General features: G+C 42.5%; 1 protein-coding gene across 6 annotated transcripts in view; it reads left to right on the forward strand.

Moving 5' to 3' along the window:
* LIFR (LIF receptor subunit alpha) overlaps positions 1 to 16,213 on the forward strand; it is a 90,202-nt gene that overhangs the window by 31,095 nt on the left and 42,894 nt on the right. The window contains exons 1-2 of one of the 6 annotated variants that reach the window (XM_015848485.3): positions 2,127 to 2,383; positions 10,854 to 10,960. The gene's annotated coding sequence lies outside the window, so the exon portion shown is untranslated. Of the gene's footprint in view, positions 1 to 2,126; positions 2,384 to 2,539; positions 3,212 to 10,853; positions 10,961 to 16,213 lie in introns of those variants that run through there. The other 5 variants (XM_015848486.3, XM_015848487.3, XM_085528793.1 and 2 more) reach the window with 5 other exon arrangements.

Genomic DNA, 16,213 nt, shown 5'->3' on the forward strand with positions numbered 1-16,213 from the left:
TACAGGGTAAGGATAATCAGTGCAGCCATTAGTTATTGGGGTATCTTTATTTAAATTAGCGTAATCCACTGTGTAACAATCAGGTAGCAGAAACTCAACCTTCAGCTTTACCACCTTGACACTTTTACTGTAAGACTGTATTAAACTGTGACTGGTCAGGAAAGTTTCTTCACTTCTAATGGTGCCTCTAAACACTGAGTCATTAAATAAAACAACAGAACTTCAAAGGAAAAAAAGAAAAAACTAAAAACCAACACCTCAGGATTGCCCCCTACCTCTGATTTCTCCTGGCAGCAAGAGAAAATGGTACAAATGAATAACATATGCTATATAGAAATGGGGCCAGATCCTCTGTAATTAATCATGGCACGCATTCCTAATACAGGAAGGCTTCCTGTCAAATGAGATGCCAGGGAGCCATTACGAAGGAGAAAGTGATATGAGCTGCAGAAAAGGAAGGTGGTACAATTTGATTTGACACATACAATGCCTTCAATAAATAAATAAATAAATAAATAAAATAAAAAAGGGAGGGGAAAAAAAAAAAAAAAAAAAAAAAAGAAGTGTTGCATACCTTTTGTGGAAACTTGCATTAATTCAGCTACCATGCACAGCACAGGGACAAACTGTATCTTGCCCAGCCCAGCCTGGATCAAACATAACAAAACTGCCAGCTTCACCCCAAGCGTTCTGGTGCTGTGGATATTACTGGTTCCACTGGCATAACATCGCAAGAGGGGATGCATAATGAAAACTAGGGAAAATTAAATGTAGATTTGGTTCTAGGCAGCTGACACAGCAAATCACTGTGTGCCTGGACTGCACAGAGCACAGAATGAGGCATCCAGTAAGCTTCTGCAATCAGGAGAGACTTGAGACTTTAAAGAGATGCCCCTGAGGAGAGGGCTCAACTGAAGTGTGTACATCCTTGGAGTTACAAATGTTTAAATATGCAGCAGGAGGAAATATCATCTATGGCTTGGGATTCACTGCCCAGGACTTCTCTCCAAATGCTATTACCCTTCTTTCCCAAGAACAGTATGCCTATAAGGAGATGCAGCCCTTGAGAAGGTGACACAGGTCAATGAATAGACAGCTGTCTCAGGAGGCCTGAAGTCAAGCATGCTCTTGAGACGGAAGAGACGCAACCACAAGGTTCATGTTCTTGCTCTAGCTTACAACAACTTCAATGTTCTTTGGGAAAATAAATAAATAAATAAATAAAATTGGAAAGGGGAGGAAAGGATGGAAGATTTCATTGCTACAGAATAGTTTGCATTCACTTGGCCTAGCCAGGCAATGTACAGGGTTGTTGAGAGCAGCTTTGGAGACCCCAAATGCATCCATATAGCCAAGGGAGGACACACACATCTGGCTTAGCAACTTCATACAAGTACATGCAGTTCTTTACCATATAAGATCTAAGAAAAACCATCTACAGCAATCTAGAAACCCTCTGGAGTAGAGCGCAAGCAGGAAAATCCAAGGAAAACTAAGAAGTCACTTTTTCTCTTGGTCACACTGTGGTTTACTGGGGAACAAAAGAGGAGCCATAGGCTTGCTTGCTTGTCTGATTTCACAGGCCTCATGGCATATATATTTATATTTATATATATATATAAAATTGCTTGACTCTTGGGACTGTGGGACTGTGAAGATTTGAAGTTTGATTTAAAAGAGAGGCTGGCATGTAGCTATTGTGGCTTCAGAGAAACCCAGACCTCAAAAACTGGAGGCAAATATAAAGTTGGTCAAGAACTTTCTGCACTTGAAAGTCTGGCCCAACACTTTGACCCCCAGATGGCTGGTGGTGTCCGAGATGTTGGACAGGAGGGTTTTTTGAGAACGGTGTTTGACGGTGTCAAAGGGAACCTGAAGTGACCAGATTGGTGACTTCGGTCTGCTTTCTACAGCCTGCTGGGGACCACTGGCTGCTGAAGTATCTTCGGCAACTGTGCCCTGACAAAACCCTGACGCTAAAGCCGCACAGTATGACCAGGGAGAAACTGAAATGCTCAGCCCTGGAAAACCGTAACCACCGCTCCTCCGGCTGAGCATGAGCGCAGCTCCAGCCTTAGGCGCAGCCCGGGGGCACCAGGTGCCACGAGCAGCCGCACCCCGAGGGCAGGCCCGCGGGTGCTGCCTCCCTCCTGGGCAGCCTCGCCGCTGGGCGATGCGCGGCGCAGGCTCCTCCCGCAGGCAGCCCGCCAGGCCCTCTCCTCCATCCCTCCTTCCCTCCCTCTCCCTGCCTGCTCCATCCCTCCTTCCTGTCGGCGCTGCGCACTGCTGCCCGCCGGAGCTGGGCCGCCCGGGATCGCGCCGCGGGCATTGCGCACACCCCCGCGGCATGAGGCCGCCGCAGGGCAGGGCGAGGCGGCGGCGGGTGAGTAGCCGGACCCGGTCCGGGCGCCTTTCGCCGACGGCGCCTCCGCGCTGCGGGCTGCGCTCACACCTGGGAGGGGGCCGCGCCGGGAAGCGCCCCCCACGTCCCTCCACCCGCCTCGAGGAGGGGCGAATGGCGGCGGGGAGGAGGCGGCGGGGGGGCCGCAGGGGGCGAAGCGGCGCGGCTGTGGGTGGCGAACCCCGCGCTACGCTGCCTTTCCGCAGTGCCTCCGGGAGAACGGGCACGGAGCTCCCGCTGTGCCGGCGGCGCCTCGCAGGGCCGCGTCCCCCGCGTTGGCCGGGGCTCGGGCCGGGGACAGGTGGCGGAGGAGCCGGGGGCGCGGCGGGCGCGGGTTCCCCCGGGGGAGAGCGGCGGGGAAGGCAACCGCTGCCCGGAGCCGGCGATTATAAAGAGGCTGTGTTGTGACAACAGCTCATTCTGCTGGCCGGCAAGTTGGTGGGTTCAAGGACCGAGAAGTGGGTAAATATTTATGCCTCTTCTTGCGTGACTTTTTATTTATCATTATTCATTATTATTACTATTTTTTTTTTAAAGTAGAATCTTTCTAAAAAAATTAAAAGAAACAAGACCTTGGGAGGGAAATGCAGAGTCCTTTCTGCGGCCAGGAGCATCCGGACGCACCTCTCACGCTGGGGGTGGCACGGCAGTGTCAGCTCACCGCCTCTATTTTAAGGGATTGAATTTAGAGAGCGTGCTTAAAAAAAGATCACCCTAAGTCTTTAAGGTGATTCTGGAAGAAACGTCATTCCCGTGTTACAACTCAGTGTGAACAGAGCATGTTGTGCTGGCATGCTGAGTGCTGCTCCGGTAAGAATTAGCAATAGATGGGGTTTTCTGTTTCCTAAGTGTAAATGCCGGGGGACTTCGTTGTAAATGGGAATCGGACTTCAGATAAGTATTGAAATCAGCTTGTATCCGGGGGACTTCAGCTATGTGCTGATGTGTAGGAACTCTCCCTTTGATTCTCTAATCCAAACATTTGTGCTTGAAATTTCTGTTGCAAAAACAGTCAGATATTCATTTTCCACAATCAAGTTTGCAATGTTGTGTTAAATTCCTTCAGGAATTTAACATCACATCATACAGCACACAGGGAATGGTTAGCTTTCTTCTTTACATGAAGTTTGGCTTGTTACTTCTGCAAGGTGATGTGGCTTGTCTCTTTGACATCACACCTGAATGTCTTTTCTGCCTTTTTTCCTTGTTGTCTTTAAATTCTTCTTAAATCCTAAGCATGTAGCTTGGACCCTGACAGTTAATCAATTCTGGCAGGTCTGTTAGCTGTGTGAAAGATGAGGGTTCATATCATGCCACATTCCCTCTCTAATGGAGCAGTGTATTGTTTCATGTTGTTCTGTTGGTGCACATATGTTTTATTAATACAGCTTTGTGCATCCTGTGGGGGAAAATGCATAAACTTGTCAATTCGCAAATAGTCTGCTTGTTCTTAACTTCTTGACCATTGTATGCTACGAATATTGTGGTGAGAAAGATAAGCACCGAATTCCATTTGTTTTTGGTGATAAAGGACAGCAAGCACTCCTGGATTGGGCCCCAATGACTCAAAATTAAAACTGTGATGAATGAAGGATTAGGATGTGGGAAAGGCAAAAGCAAATGCAGGGAGAAGTGCTGAGTGAATGGTGCCATGCTGCCTCTGGTTGCTGTTGCTGAGCCACGGCTGCCAGCTGTTAGCTGGGCAGGCGTCTGCAGGTCTCTGCTGAGAGGTCTGCAGAGAACAGCTTAGCGTCAGGAGGCTGCGGGTCTGCAGGGATGTGTATCTAAACCAGAGGATGATGGAGATGTCCACAAATCAAGAGCTTAAAGATCACTGCCTTGGAGCTGCTTTAGAATACAGCTGTCAGATAGCAGAAGACCTGATTTGTTTGGTTTTTCTTTCTGTTTACTCAGTCTTCACATCCTTTCATCTTATCACTGTTTTACCTATTGAAACTTTTATCAGCGTTATTAAGTGATAAGAATTTCCATTGTGCACTGTCCAAACATACCTTTTCAGTCACTTAGAGCAACTGGTGGCAAGCCCTATCAGGGGAGTTAGATTGTGCAAAATCCCTTTACAGGTGTGCTGAGGAAAGGGAGAGATTTTACCTTTAGGTGAGGGCATGCTTGTAGACTTGCCACTGTGGAATGGGCAGGAGCAGTCATATGGGTGGAGATGCTCTCCAGGAATGAAAAACTTATTTCACTGGTGGTAAAGCTGCTCCTGCAACTTTAGCACTGAGCTCTTGGGGCTTTAATTTTCACATGCTGGGTAAGTTACCATCTATCATCATGAAGTCAGGTCTGTTTCATCATCATATGCAGCCCAGGCTTACTCTAAGAACTTCAGTAAACATAATAGATATATACATGGATTTATTTATACATCTTTATGTGTAATGCTATAGCAGAGTCTGCACTATTGATAAGAAGCAGCTCTGTTAGAGCATGAATTGTTTAATCTGGTGGGTGCCTGAAAGCAAGTTTTGTGCCACGAGAGCTGATGTATTTAAGCAGAAGGGTTGATGTATGCTGGTAAGAATTATACCTGAAAAATTAAATGGTACTTCAAGTAAAATATGTCTGGCAGGCTTAAACAATGGAGATTTTTATAGATCCTGACTCTATCTTGCAGAGTGCAGCGCATCACAGGGATGATGCAGATGGATTATGTTTTTCTGCAAATGACTCAGTAAATGATGTGACCAGGTAAATGAGGCTTTTTTTCCAGTTATGCTATGTGTTAGTGCTCAGGGGAAAGCAGAGCATGCTAAATTCAACCATACTGCTGTGTAACCCAAGGAATGTTTGTACATTTGGTAGGTGAAAGCTGAAATCATGCACATTTTTGAAAATCAGATTATAATACCTTGTAATTAGCTTACTAGAGCTGTCAAAATAAAAAGACAGGGATCTCCTAGAAGGAGTCTAGTGGATGGCTGCAGAGATGGTAAAGGGCCTGGAATGTCTCCTGTATGGGGAAAGGCTGAGTGAACCGGACTTGTTCAGCCTGGGGAAAAGAGGATGGAGGGGCGGGGGGGGGGGGGGGGGAGGGGGGCTGGGGGGACGCAGGATCTAATAAATGTTTATAAGAATCTAAATGGAGGTGGGAGGCAGGAGGCAAATGGATGAGGCCAGGCTCTTGGTGGTATGCAGTGATAGGATGAGGAGCAATGGGCTAAAACTTGAACATAGGAAGTAACTTGCAGAAGAACTTCTTTATGGTAAGGGTGGTGCAGCACTGGAACGGGCGGCCCAGAGATGTTTATGGGATCTCCTAAAGAGATATTGAAAACCTGGCTGGGTGTCTACCTGCATGATTTTTTTGGGGGGTACCTGCTTTAGCAGCAGGGTTGGACTCAGTGATCTCTGGAGTTCCCTTCCAGACCCTGCGATTCTGTGATTCTGTGAATGGCAGCTTTCAGGGAAAATGCAAAAAGGAAATCAGGAAGCTTTGGTTTTGTTCTATTTTCAATAATACAGATATAGTATTAACAGATGTAGTAATACGGACATAGTAGTAACAAAAATACTGAGATGTTATGTTGGAACTGATGTTGAAATGCAGAGTTGACTCCAGTGGAGGGATGTTATTTAGAAGTACAAGGAAGACTTGATGAAGGAGATGTAAAGATAACTTGCTTAAGTAAGTATCTTAAGCTGATGTATGTTACTCCGGATTCGATATCAGTCCATGCCCACTGAGCTGTGGAAAACAGGTGCAGAAATCAGCTTTACTGCTGTTAACAAAACTGACTAGATTTACCTGCAGTGGTTTTGTATTTTAGTGTGCCTTTTCTCCTGATATTGAGTTACAAATCCTTTTTGACTGTTAGGCATCTAATTTCTATCTAAAAATAAGAAAAGTAAGCTACTTTCTTCTAGATATGGCATGAGAAGTGATTATGCCCAGAGGCCAGTTCATGTGCTTCACTCCATAAGCAGCTTAATATAAAATATATGAGTAATCCCTGGGAGCAGGGCCTGGAGCCTGTGGTCCTCCAGTCTCCCTCACAAGGACACAGAGTTCTGCTCTGAGTCAGAGGTTATTGAAGTCATGAAGAGAAATGCTATCTACAGAAACACTGGAGAAGTCTCCATCCTGGCTCATCTCATTATCTCCAACATGGTCGCAGATGCTCCCCACCCCACAGTATGTTCTGCAGTCAGCGGGCCACCCCAGCAAGTATAGCATTGCTACAGCTTTCTTTTCTTGACTACTTTTTTGGGAGACCTCATGCTGGATGGTTGTATGTTACCTATTCTGTGAACAATTTATTGGTTGGCTTAGATGAGAAAATAATTGCCTTGTGAATTTTGAGCATGTAAGTGTTAGGCAGGTGTTCTGGTCTTATCAAACTCGAGATCATCTGCATATATACATGTTGGTGTTTACATAATTTATCATTTCTCTCCTCCTCTCCATTTTTTTTCCCCCTTCCCATTATTATTTAGCTGCAGCTAAATGGGATGTTGGAGCATGTTGTTTTAGTTCTGTGCATTGCAAATTCTGATTTTATATGTGCTTAAATGTCTCCAGGGATTACTTTCAGAATCTTCTGGATTTCTTCCAGACTCATTACTATGGCAGTGGTGAGGGCCATATAAATTCCTAGATGGCTAGAGCTGCTTTCTTACCCACCTTTATAGGGTAGGGGACAGCTCGAATGCCAGAAACCCACAAAAACCAAGATTCCCTTGTTCCTTGTCTACTTTGCTTACTGAATTATAAACCAACAGATATTAAATAGCATTAATGATACCTAGCAGTTTCAAACTCTGGGTAAGGCTTTTTGAAGTAACCACCAGGCTATTGCTGATCATTGCTGTCCTTCCTACTCTGGTTAGCATGTAATTCCTGGATTTACAGGTGATGGGAGCCGTTCAGGTGTGTGACTGTGAGGTCCTTGCCCTTCTTATAAGAGCCAGGAGCTTGTAGCCAGGGTCTTTTGCCCCTTCACTGCTGCCTGCCTTTCCCTGCTGTTCTCTTGAGTTGCTCCTAGCAGTGGATTTCACTGCAAGGAGAAAATGATTCAACTAAATATAGCTCCTAACCCATTGGTATGAATGCTGGTCCGGGTGTAAGGTTTTGAAGGGCATATGTCTTCCCTGCTTTCCATGCACTGTCTGTAGCTGGCACTAGAGTGATGACAAAGACTGTTGCTACAACAGAAGCAGCCTTCGCTTATCCCATAGACAGAGAACTGCTGAGTTGTCAGCTGTGGAGTCCAAATTATGCCTTTTACCTCAGGGAGCACAAGTTATAAAAGCATGTGTCCTGAAAACAAGGATGGCACTGTAGCAGCTCCCTGTTCCTCTGCCTCGCTTCTGTCATGCCAAAAAGCAGAGCATGGGCAGCTCGTGTTGCCAGCTTGTTGCGGGGGTAGCAGGATGGTTTCCCTGTCTCTTGGGCCACATGCGTCTGTGAGCAGAGTCTTTTCTCTCTTGTAAATCTAATCACTGAGGGGAATCATCTTTCAAAACCAGATAATACAGCATACTGGCCAGCCTCAGCAACCTGAAATCTTCAGTAGCTGAAGGTGGGCTTTGGTTTGTTTTTATGCTTCAGTTTTTATGCTTCCAGGCCAGACAAGTTTCACTGTTATAGTATACTTGATCAGAGAATTACTGTGGGACTTCAGGTGCGCTGGTAATGGATTCAGTAGTTTTAACTTCATACCAAGGTGGCCTGGTTTGTAGCACAGGATCATGGAATTTATGTATAGCAGTGTGTTTGTACTCTAGATAGTAAATGCTATCTGAAAAGTATGTGGGAAAGTTTATTGTGCCTTTTTATTTTTGTTGTTATTATAGAAGTTGCTTAACGGTGTAATAAGAACATAAGTTACAGAGGTGGTAAAAAATGTTCTGCTTAGGCACACTCTGTTTTATTTCTGGGCCTCAGCCATCTAAACTAGTTTTGTTCCATGAATAAATTAACAAATTCCCTTCAAGAGGAGATGCAGGCTCTTTTGACTGGGTAGCACAGTTAGACATTTGCTGTGGATGGTGTGGATGTGACCTGTCACAAGCTTGACTAGCATGATGAACAGAGAAAGCTAGCTCTTCCTCAGCTGGTTTTGTTCCCTCAAATACTCCTCATGCTGTACCCTTGGCCATGCAATACATTTCAGCCTAAAGATTTAAATCTACTTTCTCTGTATTGGGAGCACTTTGAGCAGCTCTCAAAAAGCTGGTTTGGAGCCAGACTCTGACTCGGCCACATGTCATGAAGTATCCTAGGCCAGTCTTTAATGTGATAGACCTAAGCACCATGAAGGCAAGCCAGCCTGCCACATTTAGGCTGAGCCTGAGAATGTGTCTCTAATGCAGTCCATCAGGGCAATTTAGACTTCTTCTTCTTCATGGTTTCTGTGAAGTTGCATTTTGTGTTACTTGGTCGTTTGGGACTGCTACTACAATTGTGTGTATCTTGGAGAACCCAGAGGGGTGGCAAATTTGGATAAGCAAGAGAGGAAGCATGGCTCTGCTCAGTGTGGGCCTGGCTTGGGCAGGCAGCTGCCTTCTGGGGCTGTCTGGCAATATTTGTCTTATTCTGGCAGCTCTCCTTCCTTTCATATCAGGGCTTGTGCTGTTACCCAGAAACTCTTGGGCCAAGGCATCTCTGCCACTTGCCTTGGGAATTAACCCTGTTTGTATGGCTGACTATGGGTTTGAACCAGGTGATCTAACGGCCTCCTCTAATTATAAAATCATCAAGGTTAGAGCTACAAAATGTCCATCTTACAGGTTGGGCTTCTGTGGCCCAAAGGTGAATATAAGTTATACATGTTTGAACTACAATTAATTTTCACAGTATTTTATGTTTTGAATAAGTTCATCATCTGCAGCAAAAGAGAGATTTGACCTCCATAATTTTACAGCTACTCTTGAGCTCAAACTAAGAAGATAAGCTTTTAATACTTAATCTTATGTGGAGTTCTGAGAAAGAGACAACTTCAGTGTTGTCTTGAGCTAGCTGTAACAAGTACCAAAGTACTGTGTGTGTGAGTTGCATATATTTGTCACGCGCTTCTTGTACTTCGGTTAAGGTTTCTGCTGGTAATAAGGATAATAATATCTGTTCCCTAGAGTCAACCTGTTCCTCTTCCTTTTCCCCTCCTTCTCCTGCTCCGTAGTCCAGCAAAGGTCATAGCCATGAGAAGTCTTTAGTACACAGGTCTCCAGGCACGTAACTCATAATTCATCTGCTAGAATAGGATTGTCACAGTTCCCAATATAGAACGGCCTTCTTCTCCAAATTGTATGTGATTGGCCGGCTTCTCTGAAATGCTAGGAATTTTTCAAAAGAAGATATTTTTGGTCCAGTGTTACTACACGTTTCAAATGATGGAACTGGTGTGGAAGTGAATCCAGCAATTTGCCACATGACTGTTATTTTAAATCTTACCTCAAAATTGGTAGTTCTTCCACTGTATAGTGTCTTCCATATAGTATTAAAACAGTTACAAGATCTGTGGGATTTTTATGCTAATCTGGGCTGATGTTAGTGTAATATGAACCTGAAACTTAAATTTTGAAATACTTGTGCTAAGACCATACTTAGGATTATTTTCAGGAATGCATCTGGTCTTATCTTTAAGATTTCAAGCAGTTCATCCAATCCTTGGAAAGCTTTGCCAATGTCAATTTACTTCACTTAAAAAACAAACAAAAAAGGAAAGCAACGAAGCAACACTTTTCAATGATGGTCTGCTATATGGCATTGTCTTTTGTATCTCATATTTCACAGACTATGTGTAAGCCTTTCTTTGTATGTAATTGAGAATTGTGATCAAGTAACCTTGTTAAACTAAATAGTTGTGTTATTTCAGGCTTTGCAGCAACAGATTATCTCCCAGACCTGATCTGTTCTATGTAACTTTTTCATTCGTTGTGTACACTGGCAGTACTGGATTAGCCCATTTCCATTGCCAGTGAATGTTTAGTATTTCTCTTACAGCGTTTGCTAGAATTCTGTAAGGTAGCCCCATCCATGCAGACTAAGTTGCGAGGACATTTTTTTTTTCAGTATATTTGGGTGATGGTGAAACATACTCTGAAAACGGAATATTTTCCAACTACTTCTCCATGTTTCAACTCACAAGCAGAGCAGGTAGTATTAATATGCGAAGTACATATCCTTGAAAATGTTGTCTTCTTTTGTTTTACCCTTTTGCTCTGCTGTGTGCTTTTTGGCTAATCAGTGGGTATCGCTGGGTTGGAGATGAGTTTGGTCTGTGATTACTGCAGATTGTAATGGAAGCAAGCCCTTAGTGTTACAGCAGCTGCCTGCAGAATTAGGTCATCAATGAGCTCTGACTACTGTTAACTTTTCTCTCTACACATGTAAGCATAGAAGGTGTACTTGTAATTCAGTGTCTTTTCTGATGGAACCTCTTGTGCAGCATTCTTCCTCACTGATTATATATGAATGTCTTAACTTCAGGTACCTACTGTGGCTGCCTGCTTCAGCGCTTGTCTCTGCTGCACTGAAGAGTGAGGACTGAGTCCATCAAAGGCTCCTGCAGCTGAACTCCTGCCAAAATTGCAAGTGTAAGTGTATGCATAGCTTTATTTGTAAGGTCAGATTAGTCATAGTCAGGAACAATATGCTTATATATGTGGTTACCGAGGTTTGTTTTCTTGCGTAAATCATCACTTAGTTGTACAGCACCCAATGGCTTTGAAATACCTTAATTTCAGAGAGCACAGGTGATCTCTGATGGCATTTTGCTGCCTGGTTCATGGGACTTGCAAAGAGGGTTCTGCAGTCTAAACCCAGAGATATGAAGAACTGGTTATTTCAAAAGTTCTTTAACAGTATTGATAATAATCAGCTCCTGTTCATCTTTTCTTTTGAGGTTAAGTGCCTCAAATTTTACAATTTCTATTTTATATATTTTTTATTTATATGTATATATGTATATATATATATATATATATATATATATATTACCCTTTATATGTTTTATATATTTTATTGTTGGAGTGTTTTAATTTTCTTAATTGGAAAAAAGAAAGGATACTTATGCATGCACATATGAGAAATGTATATTTGATCTTTTCAATCTCTTCTGCTGTAGCTCACGAAGACTTTCTGTATGTATATTCTAAAGCAGAATATTTATTCTCCTGTGGTATATATGTTGTCATTTAAATACATTTTACAAATGTAATATTTGTGAGATACTGTTTACAGCCCCTTAGTGTGATAGAATCATAGAATGGCCTGGGTTGAAAAGGACCATAAAGATCATCTAGTTTCAACCCCTCTGCTGGGCAGACGAGGCTGCCCAGAACCACATCCAGGCTGGCCTTGAATGCCTCCAGGGATGGGGCATCCACAACCTCCTTGGGCAACCTGTTCCAGTGCTTCACCACCCTATGAGTGAAAAACTTCCTCTTAATATCTAACCTAAACCTTCTCTGTCTCAGTTTAAAACCATTCCTTCTTGTCCTATCACTGTCTACCCTTGTAAACAGCTATTCCCCCTCTTATTTATAGGCTCCCTTCATATACTGGAAGGCCATAACGAGGTCTCCCCGCAGCCTTCTCTTCTCCAAGCTAAACAAGCCCAGTTCCCTCAACCTTTCCTTATAGGAGAGGTGCTCCAGCCCTCTGGTCGTCTTAGCAGCCCTCCTCTGGACTCGCTCTAAGAGCTCCATGTCCTTCCTGTAGTGGGGTCACTAGGCCTGGATGCAGTACTGCAGATGGAACCTCACAAGAGCCTAATAGAGGGGGACAATCACCTTCATCTCCCTGCTGGCCACCCCTTTTTTATTGCAGCCCAGGATGTAGTTGTGGAATGCAATTGCAGAATATAGACTGCAGAACTGGGAAGAGCAGAGTACTTTCTGAAGGTGTTTCAGTTGTGGTGCTTCTGAATGATGTTTGGGGTCTCATAACTTCCAATGACTGTAGATGCTGGTGAGATTGGTACAAGTTTTTTAGAAGGTTTTCCAAAAAGGGAAAGCAAAAGTAATATATCAGTGTTTCACACCGTGAAGTTTACATTAGATGTTTTGCAGCTCTCTGGGTTTAGACAGGTAAAGGTTTAAGAACAGGCTTGGCTTTGTGAGTCGTGTATGTATGATCTATCTGATTAAATGCATAGTGAGCAGAAGTTTTCCTAAGGAACAGAAATATAGAGAAGTAAAAATACACTGAAGTGGAATATGGGTTTCATTTAACTGCACCGAAATATTAATGTTCACATTAACTCCTCTTTGCAGAGTTAGTTTTCCTCTTGCCTCCTGCCTTCTCCACCCCTTGCCCTGACTATTCTCTCTGTAGCCACCAGGAAGATCACTGAGAACAGTCATACATCTCTTGTTCCCACAGTTGGACTTGCTCAGCAGTTTAGGAACAATAGTTGCTTCATTGCTGAGTCGCAAAACAAAAAAGTTAAATGTATCAGCAACAATGCATGAAAAATGGGATGAAGAGCATTCCACAGGAAGGGATTTTTTCATGCCAACGTGTAGGTATGTAGGATTTGTGGGATACAGAATCTAATAAGCAAGAAATTCTCCTTCCTTTGTACATCATCTGCCAGCTTAATGATAAGAGATGTAAACAATGAGATTTACTAATAATAGCAGGAAGGAAGAACCCTGTTAAACAAAGACAGCCAAATTGGAATGATTTGTCTGGGTAAAGCCAAGGTTGTTTTTCCCTCTCTGCAGCTTGTTTTTATGCTGACCCTTGAGAAGATACAATAACAACAGAAGATCTTCACTAGAATAATCTTGTTCTCAAGGGAAGATTGAGGGACAAAAGACAGATCTAGATTGCAGCAGCTATAGTGATGGTCATATGAAAATGATGTGAAGATGTGAAATGAAGTAAGGTTGTGACTCAAAATTTATGATTTTTCTTATTCTACTCCTGAATCAGGTCAGGAGAAACTTGTGGAACTGACTGGCTGTGTCCCATTAGTAGCAGGCTCAATTTTCTGTGAGCTGCTTTCATTTTTAAATTAGGTGCAGCATCATTAGCCTTACTGACGCTGCTGTCTCAGCACTTGCTGGTTTATTGTCAGGGATTCAATTCACTGCATTTGCTAAATACTGAAAAGAATGTCAGAAAGCGCTGCTCTGTTCTTCACAGATAAAATGATACATTTGAGCCCTAGCCATCTTAACTATTATTTTAAAATGCTGAGATTTTAATGCTTTGTTTCTTTTGATGCATTTTTTTTACTGTTGCAGGTTTTGATCAACTGTTTGATCCCCTTACTGAGTACTTTACCACAGTTCATTCTGTTCTGAGACACTCCATGAAACAGCTGAGGACCTGTTCTTGCATTATATAAACTAACAAGAAACTTTATAAGTTAGAGAAATTCAGTCAACAGATAAGATGTGAGCTTCTCACTTGGAGTATTTAAAACAAAATTTGGGAATTTTTTTAGCATCTTTCTCACTCTCATGGACTGAGACATCTCAGTCAATGTTTGAATCAGATTTGAAGTCATCTCACAAAAATGGAAAACAGAACCTGAACTTTGTATATGTTTATATTTAGCAATGTTCTGTGTAAACTGCATATTTATCCTAAATTATTTGATATGGAAAGTTGTATGTTAATTTAAATGTAAAGGAACAGAATCTTGTTCCTTTGGTTCTGCATCTAGTGATTTCAGGTATGTTTCAGTTTAGGAAGCAACATGTGCTGGTAGAGCTGAGGGTGACATGGAGCAGTGTTCTAAAACTAGATAGCTGGCATTGAGTCTATTTTCAGGGTGTGAAAGTTTTCTAGAGGGTGGGTAGAAAGGATAATGTGAATGAGTTGGTTTATTTTGGTTTTCTGGGTTGCCAGCTGTGCTGTTACAAGAGCTGATCTGTGAGTGAACCAGTTGCCAAGCACCTAGGGACTTCTGTGAGAGGAGTAGAGAAGACAAAGGGAAGCAGTGTAGCTTCAGATTGATGGATTTAATGTGCCAGTGTATCTCCTGGGTCTGAGGCTCCAACAGTGGCTGTGACCAGCAATAGGATTAAGAGTGTCAGTACTGTTAAAGAGTGAGCAGGCCTGTGTGAGGAGCATGGAAGTCACCATTTCCAGTAGCTGTACTCCTGTGTATGTGTGTACAAGTGCAGGAGTTAAATATTTAACTTTCATAGTGTAGCAGTGGTCTCTCCTGGGCCTTACAAAAGTTAATTAGGAAGGAGGCTGGCTCTGATGCTTTTCAACTGTCAATATTTGTGTTTCTGAGTACTTAAGATTAATTCCTGTGCTTTGCTGCCACAAAAGGAGACTATGCATAAATGAGAACCTCAAGGGGAATAATTTCAGTATGTGAAATAACTACGCTTTCAAAATAAATGCCAGCTGCAATGTAATTACACATGGACAAGCTTGTTCTCATAATGTTGTGATAAACTGTAGGTCTTCCTTCTGTGGAGGGGTTGGAAGAGGAATACCAGCACGTGAATGCCAGCTTTCCTTTCTACTGCACTCTTAACTAAGGAAAGCATTTGGTCACCCCAGTGGAAACGGAGCCTACCTTTGATAGCGTGCTGCTCACTGTGGGAGTACAAGAGTTTTAAAGACATGAGAAAAATTATTACAATGGGAATTTATCAGAAAATATAGATCTGTAGTTTCAGGAATTGCTCATTCCCTTGATTACTAAAAAATCAATTTCTTTCTCGTAAATGACTTTCATTCCTTACATTCACACTGAAAGGATATTGCATAACTGTTGCTTGTTATTCTCAATATATTATTTAATGTGAAAGTCACAGTTCAGCATTTGGTCTATTTGTATACTATTCATACACATGAAACAAGATTTCTTTGGATTCAGTTCGTGTTACCGTGTTACCTTAAAAATAATTGGTTTCTCTGTAAACAAGGAAGGATTCCAACCCTCAGGTCATTGCTGGCTGTTTTTAGAAAAAAACACTTTTGGAATTGCTTCAATAATTATCAGTGTTCTCTTATAAAACTAAATAGGCTTTTCCGGTGATGGAAAGAAGATTAAAGGTCATACAGTCCAAAGCAAGTTTTTGAACACTGCCAGATTAAGGAAAATGAAATCTTTCATTAATAAGGTCAACTTCTTTAAGATTTATTTGTTCATAACAGTGTATGAACTGAAGAAAGACAGCAGGGACAACAATGACTTGCCTAAGCATTCTTTTATTGCAGCCCCTTTCATAAAACTTGGGTGACAGTGGCCCTGCCCTTGAACCTCACATGGAATAACGTACAGCTGACAGTGTGGGCAGAGTTTTCCTCTGAAGTTGTGCTGTTCTGAGAACTAAACAGATGCTAACATTCCTCTGAAAAATTGAATGTGTTTTGGAATAGTGGATTAGTGTTTCATTTCAGGTACGAATCATGAAAATGCAGCAAGCCTCAGTGAAGAGGAAAATCTTGTCTATGTAATTCTGTTTGAAAGTTTTTTTCAATGAATTTGATGGAAAATATGAATAATTTTGCTCCTATGCATTGTCCCAGTATTAAATATAGCAAAGGTATAATGGATAGACATAGACATTTGTGTAAAGCAGTGTTCTATGCATATGCTTTTTCTTTTTTGGCTGGTGTACTTGTTCCAAGCTGTGTTGTGAAGTGCAAGAATTCAAGGAAGTGTGACCGCAAGGTCACTAAATTCAGGCATATCAGGAAGTGTATGTAGCTGTATCAGATTTACGCAAATACCAAAGTAGAATCCTTCACGTTGTTGCATTATTAATTTGCCAGTAGTAGTAAGTATCAAGACAGTTTTTAAATGGGTTAAAATACTAGTGTGTAAATGACTCCTATCAGTTTCCTTTTACTGCACAGCACAATAGCTA

Source organism: Coturnix japonica, chromosome Z (genome assembly GCF_054131305.1).
Source record: "Coturnix japonica strain WE chromosome Z, WE-NBRP24, whole genome shotgun sequence".
In the NCBI taxonomy this organism is placed as follows: Eukaryota; Metazoa; Chordata; class Aves; order Galliformes; family Phasianidae; genus Coturnix; species Coturnix japonica.